Consider the following 16,579-nt stretch of genomic DNA (forward strand, 5'->3'; position numbering starts at 1 on the left):
AAACATAGATTGACGGCAGAAAAAGACCTCATGGTCCATCTAGTCTACCCTTATACTATTTCCTGTATTTTATCTTACGATGGATATATGTTTAAATTCAGTTACTGTGGATTTACCAACCACGTCTTCTGGAAGTTTGTTCCAAGCATCTACTACTCTTTCAGTAACATAATATTTTCTCACATTGCTTCTGATCTTTCCTCCAACTAACCTCAGATTGTGTCCCCTTGTTCTTGTGTTCACTTTCCTATTAAAAACACTTCTCTCCTGAACCTTATTTAACCCTTTAACCCTTTAACATATTTAAATGTTTCGATCATGTCCCCCCTTTCCTTTCTGTCCTCCAGACTATACAGATTGAGTTCATTAAGTCTTTCCTGATAAGTTTTATGCTTAAGACCTTCCACCATTTTCGTAGCCCGTCTTTGGACCCGTTCAATTTTATCAATATCTTTTTGTAGGTGAGGTCTCCAGAACTGAACACAATCTTCCAAATGGGGTCTCACCAGCGCTCTATACAGCAGGATCACAATCTCCCTCTTCCTGCTTGTTATACCTCCAGCTATGCAGCCAAGCATTCTACTTGCTTTCCCTACCGCCTGACTGCACTGTCCACCCATTTTGAGACTGTCAGAAATCACTACCCCTAAACTTGATATTCCTTCTAGATGAGATATGTTTGTCGAGGAGAAAACATCAGCACCATGTACAAGTTCATTCTGTATGTATGTCTGTATGTCTGTACCACAAATAAGATGGGAAGTTGCTTCCTTAGATATGTTTTTTCCTTCCTCTTTTGAAATATTTCTGTCTTTTATTCGTTTTTTTAAAAAAAATTTAATTTTAATATATTTTTTAAAATCTGCCACACAGATACATGAAAAATGAAGAAGAACTAAGCAAAGCAGACATCGGGGGGTTTCCTATCCCCCACCCCCTCCACGCGTAATGGAGCTCACACATTCACCAAAGGGGAATGTGCGTGGCGGATCTGCCAAGTGCATTTCCCCTCGTTCTGTCAGCTCGCCTGCTGGCAGACGCCACCCCCTCTCCCTGAGTCAACATCACCCATCCTCGTGAGGGGGGTGGGGGGCGGAGAGAGGAGAGAGCGGAGCCGGAGGTGGCAGCGTGCCGGTGCGTGGCGCGGTCCCGCAGGGCTGAGTGGGTGGGCTTCCTGTCAGCCGCGGCGTCTCTTCCCCGAGGCGAGCGGCCCGTACAGGTGCTGCTCAGCTGGCTCCTGCAACTCGCAGCGCCAGTCTCCATGGGAACTCGGCTGCGGGGGAGGGGGCGCGCCTTCCCTCCTCCCGCTGCTGCCGCTGGTCTCTGCCCCAGCATGGCGCGCTCCCCGCGATACGCCGCTCCTTTACCCTCGCCCCCACCTTCTACCCAATCCGGAGAGGAGCTGAGGAGCCCAGCCACGGTTCCTTGGAGGTATTTCAGGGTTTCTATAGGAACAGAAAGCGGAAGGGAGGGGAAGGAGGATTGGGGGGGGAGCTGTTTCCCCTTCTCGGGGCGGGAGGGGAGGCTGGAGGGAGGGAGAAATCTCCCGACCGCGTCCTGAGTTAAATTGTGGCCCGGCTCAAATCAGTGCGCGCGGATACTGCGCGAAAGAGAAGCTGCAGCATCTCCTTCTTTCCTCCAAAACCGACCCCCATCTCCAATCCCCCCCCCTCACCCCTCCCGGCTATAGAACGTGCGCTCGCCTAAGTAAGTAACTAAGTCCGTCAGTATGGGGCATGCATAAGTGCACTAGCGTGCCTTCCGTCCCCTGTCCTATTGTCTCTCCTATATCTCATATACCGGTATCTTTTCTTCTATTTCTATATCCTTTCTTTCTTTATTTTTTATTTTATTTGTCATACAAATATAGTATTGTATTGTAGTATGTTTAACATAAGCATAAAGTAGGGATAGAAAAGATAAAAAGATAAAAAAATGTATATATGATGCTGACTCACCTGTAAATATGATTATGTATTGTTTTTAAAATGGAAAAAAACTTAATAAATACATTTTCAAAAAAAGAAACATAAAAAGACATTAGGACAGGAACAGTAGGCACAAAGGTGCACTTATTAATATATTATATTGTATATTATATTAATATATATTAATATCCTACACGGAAAGAAACCCGAATATGCCAAGACCTATATATATATAGTAGATTAGAAGTGCAGATTTAGTAGAATATAATATATTAATGAATATATTTTAATAATAATAATAATTATATATATATATATATATATATATATATATATATATATATATATATATATATATAATAATATATATATATTATTAATATATATTCATTAATATATTATATTCTACTAATCTGCACTTCTATTCTACTAGTTTTTCTCATCATTCCTATCATCCTTTTCCTCCCACTTAGGACTGTATGACTGAAACTTGTTGCTTGTATCCTAAGATTTTTATTAATATTGATTGTTTCTTCATTGCTTATTTGCCCCCTATGACAATCATTAAGTGTTGTACCACATGATTCTTGACAAATGTATATTTTTCTTTTATGTACGCTGAGAGCATATGCACCAAGACAAATTCCTTGTGTGTCCAATCACACTTGGCCAATAAAATTCTATTCTATTCTTATTCCTATATCTTCTCTTCTATTCTTTCTCTGATATATTTTACTACGAGTATATCCTCTATAACCTTCATTGTGTATTGGATTGACTAACTAACTAACAGAATAGAGTAGAGTAGAATAGAATAGAATAGAATAGACGAGAATAGAATAACTGGCGGTGAGTGTCCCAGTCCAAGGCTTGCCTTGTTGCAGAGGGAGAGATACCAAGGCAAGGAGTGGGGACTAGTGAGCAGCTGGATAAGGAACACCTTTTTTTCCATTTTCCCCAGTCGGCCTGGCTGTTCTGGTTCATAATACGAAGAGAGAGACTGCAGTCGACCTAATCTGGTTCAAGAGTAGGGTAACCTTAACACAGATGCTGGCTTTGTTCGGGGGTGGGGGGGAGGTGGAGAGCTTTATACCAACTCTATGAGGTTGGAGTGGATAGGCAGGAAGAAGACACATATTAAAGGGTGTACCTGTAAGGTAGCCTCACCCGATTTTGGTGTGGATGGGAATACAGTACTTATATAATATATACAGTACTGCTAAAAAAAATAATAAAGGGAACACTCAAATAACACATCCTAGATCTGAATGAATGAAATATTCTCATTGAATACTTTGTTCTGTACAAAGTTGAACGTGCACAACAGCATGTGAAATTGATTGTCAGTCACTGTTGCTTCCTAAGTGGACAGTTTGATTTCACAGAAGTTTGATTTACTTGAAGTTATATTGTGTTGTTTAAGTGTTCCCTTTATTTTTTGAGCAGTGTATAAATGAGTCCCTGATTGGACAATTCCCTCTTCACACACACACACACACACACACACACACACACACACACACACACACATCCTAGAAAATACCAACATGAATAGGGCCTCTGGCTAAGCAAATATGCATAAGATTGCATCTGACATTAAAGATACTTATTTTTGTGTGGTTTTTCTGCCAGGCCATTACTAGTTCTGAAAGAGCTATTGCCATTTTCATTTACTGCAGTGCACATTTGATACATTAGAGAAGAGCCCCATTCTTGATTCTATTTTCTGCCATTCTTCCCCCTTTTGTCAAAACTCCAGAGAAGCTTAGAGTGGTCAGACTCGCTGGGACAAAGTACAGTGGTACCTCTACTTAAGAACTTAATTTGTTCTGTGGCCAGGTTCTTAAGTAGAAACGTTCTTAAGTAGAAGCAATTTTTCCCATAGGAATCAATGTTAACGCAAATAATGCGTGCAAACCCATTAGGAAAGAAATAAAAGCTCGGATTTTGGGTGGGAGGAGGAGGAGGAAGAAGAGGAGGAGGACAGTTGCTGCCCAGAGTGAAAGGAGTGTTTCTTTTCTCTGGGCGCTGGAAGAGGTTTATTCCCTCTCCAAGCGGTCAGAGAAAGGAAAATGCTTTCTTCACTCTGGACTGCCAAAGCCTCCTTAAGCACCACCAAAAGGCTCTTCTGGCAGCCCAGAAAAGCTTGAGATGGCCGGGATTAAAGGGGGAACAGCTGGGTCTTCATGCCACTCTCAAATATCCTGGGAATTTTTTCCGGGTTCGGGTTCTTAAGTAGAAAATGGTTCTTAAGAAGAGGCAAAAAAATCTTGAACACCTGGTTCTTATCTAGAAAAGTTCTTAAGTAGGGGCGTTCTTAAGTAGAGGTACCACAGTACTGGAGTAACCAAGTATGGCATATGGCCCTGTTCTAAGCTGTTAACAGTAAGCTCTTCAATTCATTCTGCTGTCTCTTCCCCTACCACCACCCCACATTCCATGTATCGTAAGCCCAGAATGTATGAGATATCTTTGTTTTCTAGGCGTTATAATCAGACAAGATACAGGAGACAAATATGTTTTTTTAAGCAGCAATCATATGAAATCAGACATCCAACAAAAAATTAGTGTAACCTTGAAAAGTCTCACATGGGTTATTTATTGCACCATGTGGCTTCCCGACTGGGAGATGATGGGCAGTTTCTTCATCAGTATAGGCAGATTTATGTAAGATTATGTCTCAAGTTAATGATAAAATGTGTGTATTTGCAATATACATTGTTCTGTTTATGTGCATAATTTAGAATCATAAGTGTTATAAAAAGATTGCATCAAGCATTTTAGAGAAACAAGAAAGCATCATGGTCGAAGTTCCACATAAGTCAAATATTAATTATATTTTTTTTGCTCATTTCTCTAGATTAAAGTAGAACAGAATTTAGGGTGGCTTTTAATAATTTTATTTAAACTTTTCCATTTTTAAAAAAAATATTGTTTATTGTATGAAGCATAATACAGTATTAATAATAGGCAGTCCTCACTTAACAACCACAATTGAGCCCTGTCATTAAACAGGCCACCACTTGACTTGATTTTACATTTTTATGACAGTTGCAAAGTGAATAGCACCTAGCATAGGTGTTAAGTGAATAGCACCATGGTTGTTACATGGTCATTAAACAACTCCATATATACAAGTTGGTATTATTTGACCAGAAACTGGGGGGGAAATGCCTGAAACCAGCAAATTCAGCAAAATATATCTGCAGAATGCTGAAACTAGTTGTAAATTTGAGCGAGTTGACAAATGTCCAATATGTGAACATATGGATGTTGGAGGTGGTACAGCAGTAGTGTTTTTCAGGACAAATCATAAGTAACTTCTGTTGAGTCCACTGTAACTTCCAATAGTCATTACACAATGGCTACCCATACTAAGTTAAATCAGAGGTATAAAATCCTTGTTATAACAATCAAATCTGTTCATACCCATTTCCATTTGCCTGATTCAATTCTTTCCAAGCTTTTATTAATTTGCCCTCTCTGCCTTTGGTTTGGTCTTGCTCTAATTTATTTGATAGTGTACTAGGAGACTTGGGAGAGAACCAAATGTAGGTGATGTACAAGAAAAGGAGGGTGGGAGGGAGGGAGGGAGGGAGGAAGGAAGGAAGGAAGGAAGGAAGGAAGGAAGGAAGGAAGGGGGAAGGAAGGAAGGATTTATACATTCATATCCACATACATACAGCGAGTACTTTACTTGAAACTCTTCCAATGTAGATCTCAAACTGAAGATGAAAAGAGAAGGGCTGTGAGAGAAAGTACACTGATTTCTCTGCTATGCCTCAACAGTCCAAAATGCAGGCTAGACTAGGGGCAGTTTTTAAATTAGATTAATTTTGAAACCAGGCAGATGGCCTTCAAATTAATCTGGATAAGAAGATCTATTCAGTTTAGGTGAGTACTTTCATGTTTAAGAAACTGCTAGTAGCTTTGCCAGCATGATCTAGATTAATCTTTCTGATGTTAGCTCACAGATCAAATGTGGAATATGCAGTGAGAGAGCTTTATCATTGATTTAAGTTTCTTGCTCAAAAGCAACAATACATCTCCTTAATGTAATTTGATGGACTCAAGCATCTTATTCATGCAGTCCACTTTCCCTTTTTATGACACCTCTATAATTGTCTGGTTCAGTTCTGCAACCCAACAAGACAGACACAGACTTCAGAGGATGATCAGAACTGCAGAAAAACAATTACTGCCAACCTGCTTTCCAGTGAGGACCTGTACACTGCATAAGTAAAAAAGAGGGCCGTGAAAATAGTTACTGACTTCCTCACCTCCTGGACATAATTGTTTCAACTCTTACCCTCAAAATGAGGCTATAGAGCACTGCATACCAAGACAACTAGACATAAGAACAGTTTTTTCCTGAATTATTATTATTATTTATTATTATTTATTAGATTTGTATGCCGCCCCTCTCTGGAGACTCAGAGTGGCTCACAACAACAAAACAGTACAAATCCAATGGTTAAAACAATTTAAAACCCTTAATATAAAAACAATCATACATCTCATACAAACCTTACGTAAAGCGGAAATGGCCCAGGGGAATCAATTTCCCCATGCCTGGCGACAGAGGTCGGTTTTAAAGAGTTTGCGAAAGGCAAGGAGGGTGGGGACAACCCTAATCTCCAGGGGGAGTTGATTCCAGAGGGTCGGGGCCACCACAGAGAAGGCTCATTCCCTGGGTCCCGCCAGACATTGTTTTGTTGATGGGACCCGAAGAAGGCCAACTCTGTGGGACCTAACCGGTCACTGGAATTCGTGCGACAGAAGGCGGTCCCAGAGATATTCTGGTCCGATGCCATGACTCTGCTAACAAATAATTCCCTCACCAATGTCAAACTATTCACTAAAGCTGGTTATTATTACTATTAGTTTTATCATTCCTCTCACCCATTGCTAACATGTTATAAGCCCACTTATGACTATATGACTGTAAATTATTCTTGTAGCCTTATGATTTATATTAATATTGATTGTTTCCTAATTGCTTATTTGAATCCTATGACAATCATTAGGTCATGATTCTTGATAAATGTATCTTTTCCTTTATGTATACTGAGAGCATATGCACAAATTCCTTATGTGTCCAATTACACTTGGCCAATAAAGAATTCTATTCTATTCCATTCTAAAAGTAAAGAATGAGAAGAAACTCTTTTCAGCCAATTACCATTCGCCATTTCATCAATATCAAGAGAAACCTGGAACTATGTTTTATTTAAGTGTATAAACAATTGTTCCTGTTTCTAGCATCTTTTGATAAACTCTAACTACACACTACAATTAGTTGACAGTAGAAACGGATGTTCCATTTATCTCAGAAAAAGAAGCAGAAAAGATAGGTTTTCTGTCATGTAATGCCAAACTATAGATTAGTGTTGCAATTAGGATGCTAACACAAGTTTCCTTATTTTTATGAATTTTAGCTTGAGCAAATGTAGAAACTTATGAACCTGATATAATTTTTTAACATTATTTCAACCTATACAATGAAGTTGTTTTGAAACAAAGTTATATTCCTAAAATGGTCTGTAAGTAAATAATTTTGCTTCATTTCAGATGTAATTTTGACATGCGCATAAATGATTACATTAAAATAACTTATTTATTTCAGCCTTTCCCAACTTAGTGCCTTCCAAGTTTAATAAGATTACATATAGAGTAGTATGCCTGAAATTCAGAGTACTGAGTACTCTAATTCCATGGTAACATATCTTGGGGCACCAGGTTGGGGGAAATGGATTTAAATAAGTATTTGACTCCAATTTTAATAAATATAAAAATATAAAAATACAGCAAAATTATTTTGCCTTACCGGCCAATTTCACTATGAATCTTTAGTAGAGACTTGTAGGATTAATGAAACACATCAGAAGTCATTCCCTTTTATCTGAGCTTATACCATGGCAGTAGAAATTAGTGTAAGCACATTGAACAATATCAATATCTATCAATCTTTCAACATTCTTTTTTTTCCCTGTCTCCAGCCTAAATCACTAACATGTAACTAAATCAATGATTCTTTTGTTTTAGTTTTCTTAAGTCATGTGAACATTTGTTACCGAAAAATGAAATATTGTCACAGATGGCTGTGGGCGTTCTGGACTTTATGGGCTCTTATGATAATGTTTTTACTTTATATTACTTTAGATTTTGAATCCTACAATTCACATTGAAGATTTAGCTTAAAATAGCAAATAATTTAGTGTGTGAAATAGTGGCAAAATAATTTAATTTTCAATCCAAAATTTAAAACTTTTTAAGCATTTGATAAAATAGACCACAACCTACTTCTTAGTCATTTAGAAAAATGTGGAATATGCAAGCATCGCCACCAGATGGATTTGTAACTGGCCAACCAACTGCATTCAATGTCTAGTCCTTAATGGAACTACAGGTAGTCCTTGACTTACAACAGTTCATTCAGTGACTGAAGTTACAACAGCACTTTTGATCTGACACTGAAAAAACTTACGATCCTTTTCACACTTATGACAGTGTCCTGCAGTCATGTGATCACTTATTGTGACCTTCTGACAAGCAAAGTCAATACGGAAGCCAGATTCATTTAACAACCATGCTACTAACTTAACAACTACAGTACAGTGATTCACTTAACAACGGTGGCAAGAAAGGTAATAAAACAGGGGAAAACTCACTTAACTGCCTTATTTAGCAACAAATATTTTGGGCTCAATTGTGGTCATAAGTTGAGGACTTATGAGATACATCTACATGGAGGTAAGTAGCAGGGTACCTCAAAGTACTGCCTTAGGCCCAGTACTCTTCAATAAATTCATAAATGATTTAAATAGGGAATAAAAAGGGAACTTCAAATTTGCACTCCACATAACACCCTAGAAGATAGGCTCAAAATCCAGAACCATCTCAACAGACTTGAAGACGGGGTGCTGTCTAACAAAATGAAATTCAATGGTGGCAAAAGTAAGGTTCTACATATAAGTAAGAAAAAACAAATTTATTTAGAATGGGTGGTATCTGGATCAATAGTAGTAACTTGTAGAAGGGTCTTGGAGTCCTAATGGACAATATGAGCCAATAGTGTGCTCTATGTAGCAAATAAAGCCAATGCAGCCCTAGGCTGCATTAACAGAAAGATAGTGTCAAGATAATGTGAATCAAGTTCCTGTGAAGTATTAATATCGCTTTATAAATCCTTAGTAAGACCACACTTAGAATACTGCACCCAGTTTTGGTCCATATTATAAAAAAGATGTAGAAACATAGGGAAAAGTGAAGAAAAGAGCAACGGATGATGAGGGAGCTAGAGGTTATAGGAATTGGGTATATCTAATCTAGTGAAAAGAAGACTTAGGGGTGACATGATTAGTGTTCCAATATTTGAGGGGCTGCCACAAAGAAGGGAGGGGTTGAATCTATTTTCCAAAGCACCAGAAGGCAGGACCAGAAACAATGGATGGAAACTATTCAAGGAGAGAAGCAACCTAAGGAGAAATTTCCTAACAGTTAGAACAATTAACCAATAAAACAGGTTTGAGTTGTCATTCAGAAATCAAAAGTTTTCCAGCTAGACATGTCCATTAATCCAAAAATGGGAATACAATAGTTAAATTTCTGTTGATGTGAAAAGGCCAGGTGAACAGATCTGGATATAGCTCTCTTCTGTGTTCTTCTCTGCAGGCCCTAGGACGAGGAGGGGATGGGCCTTGGTCTTCATCTGAACCCCCCACCCCTCTTCCTGGTTGCACCTATCCTAGGGCTTAATTTTATGAAAGGGATATCCTGCATATATATGACCTCTATTGTGTCTGCAATAAGGCAACGTACCCCTGAGCTGCACCTGGAAACAAGTCTCTGAATATGGGGTTAAGCCTCTGGAGAGTGAACATTTATTTCTGAGCCTGGTTCAAAATCTTAAATAATAAATATCAAGCACTAAATCCATGAAGTACACTGCAGTTTAAGCATACTGTATAAAGAATTTTAGCAAAATTAAAATACTGTTTTGTTCTTGGAAGTTAACTGACATTGCAATCACTATGCAAATAAAAAGTTTATTTTTAATGAATTATTTTCTGCAGGGACTCACAAAATACCTGCTCCAAGGAAGCAACTACTCAACATTTCGTGTCTGATTAATTTCAGCATCACTGTAGTGACCCATTTAATATATATTGTACAGAATACTACAAGCAGCAGGCACATTTCTTCTAGAGACAAATAATGTAATTCCAGTAAGTATTCAGAAAAATCATAGTGCCAAAAGAAATTCTATTAGTTACATGGTTTGTATCAATTTAAATAATCTGTATTAAGTGTATTAGTTTAAATAAAATGGAATAACATATTTACATATCCTGAAACAGTGAGAATCAGATTTAGGTTCAATTATTTTGTTTTTTGCTGCTACTTTACAACAATATTTATAATAAATAATAATAATAATAATAATAATAATTTATTGGATATGTATGCCGCCCCTCTCCGTAGACTCGGGGCGGCTAACAACAATAATAAACACAACATGTACAATCCAATCATAAAAAACAACTAAAAAACCCTATTATAAAACCAAACATACACACAAAGATACCATGCATAACTTGTAATGGCCTAGGGGGAAGAGCTATCTCAACTCCCCCATGCCTGGCGGTATAAATGAGTCTTGAGTAGTTTACAAAAGACAGGGAGGGTGGGGGCAGTTCTAATTTCCGGGGGGAGTTGGTTCCAGAGGGCCGGGGCCGCCACAGAGAAGGCTCTTCCCCTTCTATATTCTATCACTAACCTATCTCTGAACTTGATAATGCATGTGCCAAATAATATTATTGTATCTGTGATGGCCTGGGGCATGACCCAAAGGCAACATAGCCAAAGAAAAAGTATGAGTCCCTTTATTGGCACTAACTTTGCCCCCAACGTCACCTTTACTTTTTGACCTGGATAAAAGCTCTCCCACAAACCTGCAGCAGTTTCTGGCTGCAGATACGCCGGCCCAAACACTGCAAGCAGAATGACTGCAAATCAAACACTCCAGCAGGGCAAGATAACGAGTCCCAGAAGCAAAAAAATTCACGGCAGTAATTCCAGCAAAACAAGATAATATACAGAAGCATGATAATAATTCAGTCAGGAAAAATAACAGGAATGCAGGCTACAACTCTCAACCCTAGATGCATTCAGCGTTTGTTCCCCAAAAACACCCCTCCCAACTGCCTCTCCTTTAAATTCTATCCTCAGGCGTGCCTTGTGAAAGGAATCGGGGAACTTTCCTTCCTCGTAAGCCAAGGAACCCACATTGCTCTCTTCTGCGTTCTTCTCTGCACGCCCTAGGACGAGGAGGGGGTGGGCCTTGGTCTTCATCTGAGCCCCCCACCCCTCTTCCTGGTTGCACCTATCCCATGCTCTGCCCAACCTGCCTTTGTCCTTTTCCAGTTTCCTCCACAGCCATGGGAGCCACTCTCCTGCACTCTGTCAACTGTTCATCTTTCATCTCAGACTCAGACAGGGGCATGACAGTATAATGACTCCAAAAAAGTATTAGTTTTTGGTTTATTTACTTATAATTCCATTATTTTTATAAATAACAGAAGGCAGTGAACACACACAATACTCCATCCTCCTATTTTCCCCACAACAGCCACCATGTGAGGTGACACAGCTGAGAGAGAGTGACTTGACCTAAACCACTCAGCTGGCTTTCATGGCTAAGGTGGGACTTGAACTAACATCTCCCATTTTCTAGCCCGGTACATTAATCACTAGACCAAACTGGCTCTTTCAATTAAAAATAAAATATGAATGATCCTGACCAAATCTGATTTTGAAATTTTATTTCTTAGACATAAGATAAGCTTATTTGATTGTTCAAATAAGCTTATCTTATGTGAAAAGTGAAACTGATTGTCCGGAGCTCCAGAAAAATCTCTCAGAATTGAGTGAGTGGGCAACAAAGTGGCAAATGCATTTTAACCTAAACAAGGGCAACGTTATGCATATTGGGGCAAAGAACCCCAATTATACCTACCAACTTATGGGGACCAAGCTTTCTGAGACAACCCAAAAAAGGAACTAGAAAAGGTGCAAAAAAGGGCAACAAGAATGATCAAGGAAATGGACTACCTCTCTTATGAAACCAGGTTGCAAAATCTTGGCCTCTTCAGCCTTGAAAGACGGCGTTTAAGAAGTGACTTGATCAAAGTGTATAAAATCATGCATGGGATGGAAACGGTGGCTAGAGAAAAAATATTTTCTCTATCACACAATACTAGGACAAGGAGGAACTCCCTAAAGCTCATAGGTAAGAAAGCAAGGACAAATAAAGGGAAATATTTCTTCACCCAGAGGGTCGTTGGTTTATGGAATTCACTTCCAGAAGAGTTTATGACAGCTGTCAGCCTGGATAGCTTCAAGGCAGGATTAGGCAGATTCATGGATTCCAAGTGTATCGGTAGTTATTGAAACGGATGTCCAAGTGCCACCTCTATGTTGGTTGAGCCAGGCAGTATTCCCTTGCGTACCATTTGTTGGAGGTCAAGGGAAAGGGAAGGTTTTGCCTTCTCTTTCTGCTCAAGATCCCCATGTACAATTGGTGGGCCACTGTGTGACACAGAAATGCTGGACTCAATGGGCTTTGGCCCAATTCAGCATGGCTCCTCTTATGTTCTGATGTTCCCAAAGAATGCGGTCAGTCTGGCAAGATTCTACTTGAAACTAATCATGAGTGGCTCTTGTTGCTTGTGCCTAACACCATGGTAAATATAGACACACTGAAACCACCAATAGCTTGTAATAGTGATAATGAAGAACAAATAATAATACTGTATAACTAAATAAAATAATATCAACAATTAAATATAAGAAATACAAACTAAGAGTAAACCCCCATTACATTACTTAATTTGGGTAATGAAACAGCTGCAAGAAAACTACCATATAAAGGAAATAGTATAAGGGCAGACTAGATGGACCATGAGGTCTTTTTCTGCCATCAATCTTCTATATTTCTATGTTTCTACCAAGCTCACAGAGCATCCCACATAAAACAAATAAATTAAGGAGTGCGATAGCAAGAAGAGATCAGCTACCACCAATATAGCAATGAGTCTTTTGACAAGCAATAGGTCATTATTTATTTATTGATTGATTGATTTATTTATTTATTTATTTATTTATTTATTTATTGATTTATTGATTTATTTTTAAAAAATTATGCCGCCTTTCTCTTTAAGACTCAGGGTGGCTTACAACATGTTAGCAATAGCACTTTTTAACAGAGCCAGCATATTGCCCCCACAATACGGGTCCTCATTTTACCCACCTTGGAAGGATAGAAGGCTGAGTCAACCTTCAGCGGGTGATGAGATTTGAACTGCTGACCTGCAGATCTACAATCAGCTTTAGTGGCCTGCAGTACTGCACTCTACCTGCTGCGCCACCTCGGTTACTATTTCAAAAACTGTATCCCAAAATCACTACTGAGTAGGAAGATACTAAGCCAGGGATGTCAAACTCGCATTGTCACAGTGGCATCACATGATGTATCAGGACTTTGTTTTTTCCTTTGCTAAACCAGGAATGAGTATGACCAGCAAGTGATGAATCTGGCCCATGGGCCAGGACTTTGACAGCCCTGTACTAAGGCATCTCATAATAATAATAATAATAATAATAATAATAATAATAATAATAATAATAATAATAATTTTTTTAAAAAAAATTATTAGATTTGTATGTTGCCCCTCTCCGAAAACTCGTGGCGGCTCACAACAACAATAAAACAAAACAGAAACAAATCTAATAATTAAAACTGTAGCTAAAACCCATTATCTTAAAAGCAATCAATAATACACAATCACACTCACTCATAACTTTAATGGTCAGAAAAGGGGATACATTAGTTGCCCTGTGCCAGGCTCTTGCGAAAAGTGGGGAGGGTGGGGGCAGTTCGAATTTCCGGGGGGAGTTGATTCCAGAGGGCCAGGGCTGCCATAGAGAAGGCTCTTCCCCTAGGCCTCGCCAGATGACACTGTTTGGTCGACGGGACCTGGAGAAGGCCAACTCTGTGGGACTTAATCGGCCACTGGGATTTATGCAGCAGAGGCGGTCCCGTAAGTATTCTGGTGCAATGCCACGTAAGGCTTTATAGGTTATCACCAACACTTTGAATTGTGTTCAGAAACTAATTGGCAACCAATTTAGGCCACGGAGTGTTGACGAAACATAGGTGTATCTGGGAAGACCCATGACTGCTCGCAAGGCTGTGTTCTGCACGATCTGGCATAATGAATCATTCCTGACTTCTGCTTTGACATGAAATCACTAAAAGTCACAGAGAAGATGGGTAACTTTGAAGACCTCAAAATACCCAGGTAGGTGATTATGGTGACAGAGTTGCAAAGCCCCTTACTCTAGGAGCAACGTAGCTGTTGTGGCATAAATTTCTGTGCTCTAGGAAAAAGAGAGATATTGCAAGGAGGTTCCTTATAGCCTATGCATAAAGGATCCCATTCTTGATTAATGTAGATTCAATTAATCCAATTCTATATCTACCTCAGGTGAGAAAGATGGGAATGGAGGAGGTCTCCATTCAGGGTGTAGAATATAGTTTAGGGTAGTCTTAAAACATGAAATTCTTGATTGAAATGTAAGAGATTAAAAAATCAAAAGAAAATGTGCTCAGCTGATCTAACAGTGGATAGGCCTGTGAGAATATGCCTTAAATTCTTATGATGTCACAATCCAGGCGTTGGAACTGCTTCTTGATAGTCAGCAGCTTCTTGTGAAAAATCTCATAGTTTCATTCAAGGATAGTAGCTGTAAAAAGAGAAAAAAACCACCAAACTGAACATGGAGGCAATTTTACTGAGAACTCAGGAGCCAATTGTAAACACACAGATCCCAAGGCAAAATCAAGGCATCAGCCTGTGCAATTAGTGGGCAGACAAGATGTTGATGACTTGCAGAAAGGCTTATTAGGTTTTAGAAAGTCAGTTTAAAAAATGTCACCCTCTTAGTAAGCTAAATAAATGTTGGAGCAATTTAGAAATGAATTTAGAATCAAAATAGGCAAAACCCAAGAAAGGTGGTACTATAATATTAGGGGAGGGAGGTGAGAATACCAAGATAACAGATTGTACTTTAGTTTAATCCATCTGTAGTTCTTCAGAAGAAATACAGTATTCTAAATAATCTAGTATAGACTGACAGTGATACATTTCTGAAGTTCAATGCAGAGGTTGTTGTCATGAAGACACTGAAGAACTGTATGCATTTGGTTGTCATAAAATGCATTGTCCTCAGAATTGATATACTGTATACTCTCCTCAATGTATTATTTGTTCAAGAGATTATGGGAATATGCTTCATAGATCGTTGAAAGTCTTGCTTATTGCCAGTCTGTATGACATTACTAAAAATTCAAATATCCCATAATGATAGTTAAAAGCTATCATTCATGCCCTTCTTCATACCATTCAGATTTCTCTGAGGAGTAGCTGGTTCATTGTTGAGTCTGTAGCCAATACAATCCCAAGGCCATGGTGGTATATATGAATGGCCTTGGAAAAAAGATTAAGAGATACAGCCAAGAGAACTGTCAGATAAAAACCAACTTAGCCCACTGCAGAGTGGTTCAGAAGAGACTCTCCCTATTTTGCTTGAGCTGTAAAGGGTATGGAAGGAGAAATGTATTTTCAGTCTTGCAATATTTTGTTAATGTAACCCTAATAATAAAATGGAATTAGTTCATCTAGCTGTGTTTCCTGTTTATTCTATTTAACAAGGCTGACAACAACTGGATAATGTAAGGAGGAGATCAAATAAAACCGTGGAAGTTTCTGATAGTTGCTAGTGGGGAGTTGTAAAGGGTAATTGGGATATGATTGGACCTATTAATCAAAAAGTAGTTTCAACATGAAGATAAGTAGTAGATGGTACATGCATTGAATTAGTTAATAAAGTTATCAGTTGTAGCTGTATTCCTGTGCTAAGTACGAGTACAGGATAAAAGGATTGATTAAATTGCAATGTAATCATTTAATTTCTTGTTGATCCAGCCTCATAGCTCTTTCCTGTCACATGTTTTTTGACAAGCCAGAGTGGAAGTAAGGTGTTTGCTTAAAAAATGCTACAGTTTTTTACAACCATGGCATTTTAGGTGTAATGGTCAGTGTCCATGCCTTATATATGGTGGCAGATACTTGAGCAATAAGAAGTGTTTAATGGGTCATTCTCAATCTATAACCACAATTAGAATAATTTCCAATATTGAGCCATACGCAGTGTCTGATTTCAATCCTGCTGATACTCATACACAAACACTAACCATTTAACTTTTACTTACCTCTAATCTATACACTCACCACACACGAGAAAACAAACAATGCCTGCTAACTTGCAGGTACTATCTCCCCATCCCCCACCAGTCCCTTTCCATATACAAATCTCTTTCTATCTCTTCACTTATCCACCAAACAATATACTACTCTACCAACTCTAATTGTAAATTAATGTAAATATCAGATAAAAATATATAAACTTTAAATGTTGATAGCAATATGATTAACTACGATTTACTACTCTGAATAGACAATATTAAGTAATACACATCGTATACTGTATTACAAACATCGATTTTGTATGGATACTGTATATGCTTT

At 38.6% G+C, this 16,579-nt stretch overlaps 1 protein-coding gene and 1 long non-coding RNA gene across 4 annotated transcripts in view; one reads left to right on the plus strand and one right to left on the minus strand.

Moving 5' to 3' along the window:
• NOL4 (nucleolar protein 4) overlaps positions 1-16,579 on the minus strand; it is a 140,338-nt gene that overhangs the window by 102,353 nt on the left and 21,406 nt on the right. The gene's annotated exons all lie outside the window — the stretch shown is intronic.
• LOC139165917 (uncharacterized) overlaps positions 1,155-16,579 on the plus strand; it is a 29,287-nt gene continuing 13,862 nt past the window's right edge. The window contains exons 1-2 of one of the 2 annotated variants that reach the window (XR_011558839.1): positions 1,155-1,431; positions 10,004-10,156. This is a non-coding gene — a long non-coding RNA (uncharacterized lncRNA). Of the gene's footprint in view, positions 1,432-1,526; positions 1,708-10,003; positions 10,157-16,579 lie in introns of those variants that run through there. The other variant, XR_011558840.1, reaches the window with a different exon arrangement.

This window comes from Erythrolamprus reginae, chromosome 3, assembly GCF_031021105.1.
Source record: "Erythrolamprus reginae isolate rEryReg1 chromosome 3, rEryReg1.hap1, whole genome shotgun sequence".
Classification (NCBI taxonomy): domain Eukaryota; kingdom Metazoa; phylum Chordata; class Lepidosauria; order Squamata; family Dipsadidae; genus Erythrolamprus; species Erythrolamprus reginae.